Source organism: Amblyomma americanum, chromosome 8 (genome assembly GCF_052857255.1).
Source record: "Amblyomma americanum isolate KBUSLIRL-KWMA chromosome 8, ASM5285725v1, whole genome shotgun sequence".
NCBI classification, from domain to species: Eukaryota; Metazoa; Arthropoda; class Arachnida; order Ixodida; family Ixodidae; genus Amblyomma; species Amblyomma americanum.
This window is the reverse complement of record NC_135504.1, coordinates 130,660,790-130,669,358: the sequence shown is the minus strand read 5'-3', so window position 1 is coordinate 130,669,358 and position 8,569 is coordinate 130,660,790.

Genomic DNA, 8,569 nt, shown 5'->3' with positions numbered 1-8,569 from the left:
ATGTATCCCGTTGTTTTGAGCCGGAATACAAGTTTTCGTGCAGTTCTGAGAGAAAACGTTTACACCTTTCTCTCGTCTACTCTTCGACGACTTGTAAAATCGATGCTCGTGAATCTTGCTAGTTTCGATCTAAAACGATGAATCCCGTTGTTTTGAGCCGAAATACAAATTTTCGCGCAGTTCTGAGAGAAAAAGTTTACACCTTTCTCTCGTCTACTCTTCGACGACTTGTAAAATCGATACTCGTGAATCTTGCTAGTTTCGATCTAAAACGATGTATCCCGTTGTTTTGAGCCGGAATAGAAGTTTTAGTGCAGTTCTGAGAGAAAAAGTTTACACCTTTCTCTCGTCTACTCCTCGACTACTCGTAAAATCGATGCTCGTGAATCTTGCTAGTTTCGATCTAAAACAATGTATCCCGTTGTTTTGAGACGAAATACATGTTTTCGCGCAGTTCTGAGAGAAAAAGTTTACACCTTTCTCTCGTCCACTCTTCGAGGACTTGTAAAATCGATGCTCGTGAATCTTGCTAGTTTTGATCTAAAACGATGTATCGCGTTGTTTTGAGCCGGAATACAAGTTTTCGCGCAGTTCTGAGAGAAAAAGTTTACACCTTTCTCTCGTCTACTCTTCGAGGACTTGTAAAATCGATTCTCGTGAATCTTGCTAGTTTCGATCTAAAACGATGTATCACGTTGTTTTGAGTCGCAATACAAGTTTTCGCGCAGTTCTGAGAGAAAAAGTTTACACCTTTCTCTCGTCTACTATTCGACGACTTGTAAACTCGATGCTCGTGAATCTTGCTAGTTTCGATCTAAAACGATGAATCCCGTTGTTTTGAGCCGGAATACAAGTTTTCGCGCAGTTCTGAGAGAAAAAGTTTACACCTTTCTCTCGTCTACTCTTCGACGACTTGTAAAATCGATGCTCGTGAATCTTGCTAGTTTCGATCTAAAACGATGTATTCCGTTGTTTTGAGCCGGAATACAAGTTTTCGCGCAGTTCTGAGAGAAAAAGTTTACACCTTTCTCTCGTCTACTCTTCGACGACTTGTAAAATCGATGCTCGTGAATCTTGCTAGTTTCGATCTAAAACGATGTATCCCGTTGTTTTGAGCCGGAATACAAGTTTTCGCGAAGTTCTGAGAGAAAAATTTACACCTTTCTCTCGTCTACTCTTCGACGACTTGTAAAATCGATGCCCGTGAATCTTGCTAGTTTCGATCTAAAACGATGTATCCCGTTTTTTGTGAGCCGGTATACAAGTTTTCGCGCAGTTCTGAGAAAAAAAGTTTACACCTTTCCCTCGTGTACTCATCGACGACTTGTAAAAGCGATGCTCGTGAATCTTGCTAGTTTCGATCTAAAACGATGTATCCCGTTGTTTTGAGCCGGAATACAAGTTTTCGTGCAGTTCTGAGAGAAAAAGTTTACACCTTTCTCTCGTCTACTCTTCGAGGACTTGTAAAATCGATGCTCGTGAATCTTGCTAGTTTCGATCTAAAATGATGTATCCGGTTGTTTTGAGCCGGAATACAAGTTTTCGTGCAGTTCTGAGAGAAAAAGTTTACACCTTTCTCTCGTCTACTCTTCGACGACTTGTAAAATCGATGCTCGTGAATCTTGCTGGTTTCGATCTAAAACGATGTATTCCGCTGTTTTGAGCCGGAATACAAGTTTTCGCTCAGTTCTGAGAGAAAAAGTTTACACCTTTCTCTCGTCTACTTGTCGACGACTTGTAAACAAATCGATGCTCGTGAATCTTGCTAGTTTCGATCTAAAACGATGTATCCCGTTGTTTTGAGCCGGAATACAAGTTTTCGCGCAGTTCTGAGAGAAAAAGTTTACACCTTTCTCTCGTCTACTCTTCGAAGACTTGTAAAATCGATGCCCGTGAATCTTGCGAGTTTCGATCTAAAACGATGTATCTCGTTGTTTTGAGCCGTAATACAAGTTTTCGCGCAGTTCTGAGAGAAAAAGTTTACACCTTTCTCTCGTCTACTCGTCGACGACTTGTAAACAAATCGATGCTCGTGAATCCTGCTAGTTTCGATCTAAAACGATGTATCTCGTTGTTTTGAGCCGTAATACAAGTTTTCGCGCAGTTCTGAGAGAAAAAGTTTACACCTTTCTCTCGTCTACTCGTCGACGACTTGTAAACAAATCGATGCTCGTGAATCTTGCTAGTTTCGATCTAAAACGATGTATCCCGTTGTTTTGAGCCGGTATACAAGTTTTCGCGCAGTTCTGAGAAAAAAAGTTTACACCTTTCCCTCGTGTACTCATCGACGACTTGTAAAAGCGATGCTCGTCAATCTTGCTAGTTTCGATCTAAAACGATGTATCCCGTCGTTTTGAGCCGGAATACAAGTTTTCGTGCAGTTCTGAGAGAAAAAGTTTACACCTTTCTCTCGTCTACTCTTCGAGGACTTGTAAAATCGATGCTCGTGAATCTTGCTACTATCGATCTAAAATGATGTATCCCGTTGTTTTGAGCCGGAATACAAGTTTTCGTGCAGTTCTGAGAGAAAAAGTTTACACCTTTCTCTCGTCTACTCTTCGACGACTTGTAAAATCGATGCTCGTGAATCTTGCTAGTTTCGATCTAAAACGATGTATTCCGCTGTTTTGAGCCGGAATACAAGTTTTCGCTCAGTTCTGAGAGAAAAAGTTTACACCTTTCTCTCGTCTACTTGTCGACGACTTGTAAACAAATCGATGCTCGTGAATCTTGCTAGTTTCGATCTAAAACGATGTATCCCGTTGTTTTGAGCCGGAATACAAGTTTTCGCGCAGTTCTGAGAGAAAAAGTTTACACCTTTCTCTCGTCTACTCTTCGAAGACTTGTAAAATCGATGCCCGTGAATCTTGCGAGTTTCGATCTAAAACGATGTATCTCGTTGTTTTTAGCCGTAATACAAGCTTTCGCGCAGTTCTGAGAGAAAAAGTTTACACTTTTCTCTCGTCTACTCGTCGACGACTTGTAAACAAATCGATGCTCGTGAATCTTGCTAGTTTCGATCTAAAACGATGTATCTCGTTGTTTTGAGCCGTAATACAAGTTTTCGCGCAGTTCTGAGATTAAAAGTTTACACTTTTCTCTCGTCTACTCGTCGACGACTTGTAAACAAATCGATGCTCGTGAATCTTGCTAGTTTCGATCTAAAACGATGTATCTCGTTGTTTTGAGCCGTAATACAAGTTTTCGCGCAGTTCTGAGAGAAAACGTTTACACCTCTATCTCGTCTACTCTTCGAAGACTTGAAAAATCGATGCTCGTGAATCTTGCTAGTTTCGATCTAAAACGATGTATCTCGTTGTTTTGAGCCGTAATACAAGTTTTCGCGCAGTTCTGAGATTAAAAGTTTACACTTTTCTCTCGTCTACTCGTCGACGACTTGTAAACAAATCGATGCTCGTGAATCTTGCTAGTTTCGATCTAAAACGATGTATCTCGTTGTTTTGAGCCGTAATACAAGTTTTCGCGCAGTTCTGAGAGAAAACGTTTACACCTTTCTCTCGTCTACTCTTCGACGACTTGTAAAATCGATGCTCGTGAATCTTGCTAGTTTCGTTCTAAAACGATGTATCCCGTTGTTTTGAGCCGGAATACAAGTTTTCGCGAAGTTCTGAGAGAAAAAATTTACACCTTTCTCTCGTCTACTCTTCGACGACTTGTAAAATCGATGCTCGTGAATCTTGCTAGTTTCGATCTAAAACGATGTATCCCGTTTTTTTTGAGCCGGTATACAAGTTTTCGCGCAGTTCTGAGAAAAAAAGTTTACACCTTTCCCTCGTGTACTCATCGACGACTTGTAAAAGCGATGCTCGTGAATCTTGCTAGTTTCGATCTAAAACGATGTATCCCGTTGTTTTGAGCCGGAATAAAAGTTTTCGTGCAGTTCTGAGAGAAAAAGTTTACACCTTTCTCTCGTCTACTCTTCGAGGACTTGTAAAATCGATGCTCGTGAATCTTGCTAGTTTCGATCTAAAATGATGTATCCGGTTGTTTTGAGCCGGAATACAAGTTTTCGTGCAGTTCTGAGAGAAAAAGTTTACACCTTTCTCTCGTCTACTCTTCGACGACTTGTAAAATCGATGCTCGTGAATCTTGCTAGTTTCGATCTAAAACGATGTATTCCGCTGTTTTGAGCCGGAATACAAGTTTTCGCTCAGTTCTGAGAGAAAAAGTTTACACCTTTCTCTCGTCTACTTGTCGACGACTTGTAAACAAATCGATGCTCGTGAATCTTGCTAGTTTCGATCTAAAACGATGTATCCCGTTGTTTTGAGCCGGAATACAAGTTTTCGCGCAGTTCTGAGAGAAAAAGTTTACACCTTTCTCTCGTCTACTCTTCGAAGACTTGTAAAATCGATGCCCGTGAATCTTGCGAGTTTCGATCTAAAACGATGTATCTCGTTGTTTTGAGCCGTAATACAAGTTTTCGCGCAGTTCTGAGAGAAAAAGTTTACACCTTTCTCTCGTCTACTCGTCGACGACTTGTAAACAAATCGATGCTCGTGAATCCTGCTAGTTTCGATCTAAAACGATGTATCTCGTTGTTTTGAGCCGTAATACAAGTTTTCGCGCAGTTCTGAGAGAAAAAGTTTACACCTTTCTCTCGTCTACTCGTCGACGACTTGTAAACAAATCGATGCTCGTGAATATTGCTAGTTTCGATCTAAAACGATGTATCCCGTTGTTTTGAGCCGGTATACAAGTTTTCGCGCAGTTCTGAGAAAAAAAGTTTACACCTTTCCCTCGTGTACTCATCGACGACTTGTAAAAGCGATGCTCGTCAATCTTGCTAGTTTCGATCTAAAACGATGTATCCCGTTGTTTTGAGCCGGAATACAAGTTTTCGTGCAGTTCTGAGAGAAAAAGTTTACACCTTTCTCTCGTCTACTCTTCGAGGACTTGTAAAATCGATGCTCGTGAATCTTGCTACTATCGATCTAAAATGATGTATCCCGTTGTTTTGAGCCGGAATACAAGTTTTCGTGCAGTTCTGAGAGAAAAAGTTTACACCTTTCTCTCGTCTACTCTTCGACGACTTGTAAAATCGATGCTCGTGAATCTTGCTAGTTTCGATCTAAAACGATGTATTCCGCTGTTTTGAGCCGGAATACAAGTTTTCGCTCAGTTCTGAGAGAAAAAGTTTACACCTTTCTCTCGTCTACTTGTCGACGACTTGTAAACAAATCGATGCTCGTGAATCTTGCTAGTTTCGATCTAAAACGATGTATCCCGTTGTTTTGAGCCGGAATACAAGTTTTCGCGCAGTTCTGAGAGAAAAAGTTTACACCTTTCTCTCGTCTACTCTTCGAAGACTTGTAAAATCGATGCCCGTGAATCTTGCGAGTTTCGATCTAAAACGATATCTCGTTGTTTTGAGCCGTAATACAAGTTTTCGCGCAGTTCTGAGAGAAAAAGTTTACACTTTTCTCTCGTCTACTCGTCGACGACTTGTAAACAAATCGATGCTCGTGAATCTTGCTAGTTTCAATCTAAAACGATGTATCTCGTTGTTTTGAGCCGTAATACAAGTTTTCGCGCAGTTCTGAGATTAAAAGTTTACACTTTTCTCTCGTCTACTCGTCGACGACTTGTAAACAAATCGATGCTCGTGAATCTTGCTAGTTTCGATCTAAAACGATGTATCTCGTTGTTTTGAGCCGTAATACAAGTTTTCGCGCAGTTCTGAGAGAAAACGTTTACACCTCTATCTCGTCTACTCTTCGAAGACTTGAAAAATCGATGCTCGTGAATCTTGCTAGTTTCGATCTAAAACGATGTATCACGTTGTTTTGAGTCGCAATACAAATTTTCGCGCAGTTCTGAGAGAAAAAGTTTACACCTTTCTCTCGTCTACTCGTCGACGACTTGTAAACAAATCGATGCTCGTGAATCTTGCTAGTTTCGATCTAAAACGATGTATCTCGTTGTTTTGAGCCGTAATACAAGTTTTCGCGCAGTTCTGAGAGAAAACGTTTACACCTTTCTCTCGTCTACTCTTCGACGACTTGTAAAATCGATGCTCGTGAATCTTGCTAGTTTCGATCTAAAACGATGTATCCCGTTGTTTTGAGCCGGAATACAAGTTTTCGCGAAGTTCTGAGAGAAAAAATTTACACCTTTCTCTCGTCTACTCTTCGACGACTTGTAAAATCGATGCTCGTGAATCTTGCTAGTTTCGATCTAAAACGATGTATCCCGCTTTTTGAGCCGGTATACAAGTTTTCGCGCAGTTCTGAGAGAAAACGTTTACACCTTTCTCTCGTCCACTCTGCGACGACTTGTAAAATCGATGCTCGTGAATCTTGCTAGTTTCGACCTAAAACGATGTATCCCGTTGTTTTGAGCCGGAATACAAGTTTTCGCGCCGTTCTGAGAGAAAAAGTTTACACCTTTCTCTCGTCTACTCTTCGAAGACTTGTAAAATCGATGCCCGTGAATCTTGCTAGTTTCGATCTAAAACGATGTATCCCGTTGTTTTGAGCCGGAATACAAGTTTTCGTGCAGTTCTGAGAGAAAACGTTTACACCTTTCTCTCGTCTACTCTTCGACGACTTGTAAAATCGATGCTCGTGAATCTTGCTAGTTTCGATCTAAAACGATGAATCCCGTTGTTTTGAGCCGGAATACAAATTTTCGCGCAGTTCTGAGAGAAAAAGTTTACACCTTTCTCTCGTCTACTCTTCGACGACTTGTAAAATCGATACTCGTGAATCTTGCTAGTTTCGATCTAAAACGATGTATCCCGTTGTTTTGAGCCGGAATAGAAGTTTTAGTGCAGTTCTGAGAGAAAAAGTTTACACCTTTCTCTCGTCTACTCCTCGACTACTCGTAAAATCGATGCTCGTGAATCTTGCTAGTTTCGATCTAAAACAATGTATCCCGTTGTTTTGAGACGAAATACATGTTTTCGCGCAGTTCTGAGAGAAAAAGTTTACACCTTTCTCTCGTCCACTCTTCGAGGACTTATAAAATCGATGCTCGTGAATCTTGCTAGTTTTGATCTAAAACGATGTATCGCGTTGTTTTGAGCCGGAATACAAGTTTTCGCGCAGTTCTGAGAGAAAAAGTTTACACCTTTCTCTCGTCTACTCTTCGAGGACTTGTAAAATCGATTCTCGTGAATCTTGCTAGTTTCGATCTAAAACGATGTATCACGTTGTTTTGAGTCGCAATACAAGTTTTCGCGCAGTTCTGAGAGAAAAAGTTTACACCTTTCTCTCGTCTACTATTCGACGACTTGTAAACTCGATGCTCGTGAATCTTGCTAGTTTCGATCTAAAACGATGAATCCCGTTGTTTTGAGCCGGAATACAAGTTTTCGCGCAGTTCTGAGAGAAAAAGTTTACACCTTTCTCTCGTCTACTCTTCGACGACTTGTAAAATCGATGCTCGTGAATCTTGCTAGTTTCGATCTAAAACGATGTATTCCGTTGTTTTGAGCCGGAATACAAGTTTTCGCGCAGTTCTGAGAGAAAAAGTTTACACCTTTCTCTCGTCTACTCTTCGACGACTTGTAAAATCGATGCTCGTGAATCTTGCTAGTTTCGATCTAAAACGATGTATCCCGTTGTTTTGAGCCGGAATACAAGTTTTCGCGAAGTTCTGAGAGAAAAAATTTACACCTTTCTCTCGTCTACTCTTCGACGACTTGTAAAATCGATGCTCGTGAATCTTGCTAGTTTCGATCTAAAACGATGTATCCCGTTTTTTTTGAGCCGGTATACAAGTTTTCGCGCAGTTCTGAGAAAAAAAGTTTACACCTTTCCCTCGTGTACTCATCGACGACTTGTAAAAGCGATGCTCGTGAATCTTGCTAGTTTCGATCTAAAACGATGTATCCCGTTGTTTTGAGCCGGAATACAAGTTTTCGTGCAGTTCTGAGAGAAAAAGTTTACACCTTTCTCTCGTCTACTCTTCGACGACTTGTAAAATCGATGCTCGTGAATCTTGCTGGTTTCGATCTAAAACGATGTATTCCGCTGTTTTGAGCCGGAATACAAGTTTTCGCTCAGTTCTGAGAGAAAAAGTTTACACCTTTCTCTCGTCTACTTGTCGACGACTTGTAAACAAATCGATGCTCGTGAATCTTGCTAGTTTCGATCTAAAACGATGTATCCCGTTGTTTTGAGCCGGAATACAAGTTTTCGCGCAGTTCTGAGAGAAAAAGTTTACACCTTTCTCTCGTCTACTCTTCGAAGACTTGTAAAATCGATGCCCGTGAATCTTGCGAGTTTCGATCTAAAACGATGTATCTCGTTGTTTTGAGCCGTAATACAAGTTTTCGCGCAGTTCTGAGAGAAAAAGTTTACACCTTTCTCTCGTCTACTCGTCGACGACTTGTAAACAAATCGATGCTCGTGAATCCTGCTAGTTTCGATCTAAAACGATGTATCTCGTTGTTTTGAGCCGTAATACAAGTTTTCGCGCAGTTCTGAGAGAAAAGTTTACACCTTTCTCTCGTCTACTCGTCGACGACTTGTAAACAAATCGATGCTCATGAATCTTGCTAGTTTCGATCTAAAACGATGTATCCCGTTGTTTTGAGCCGGTA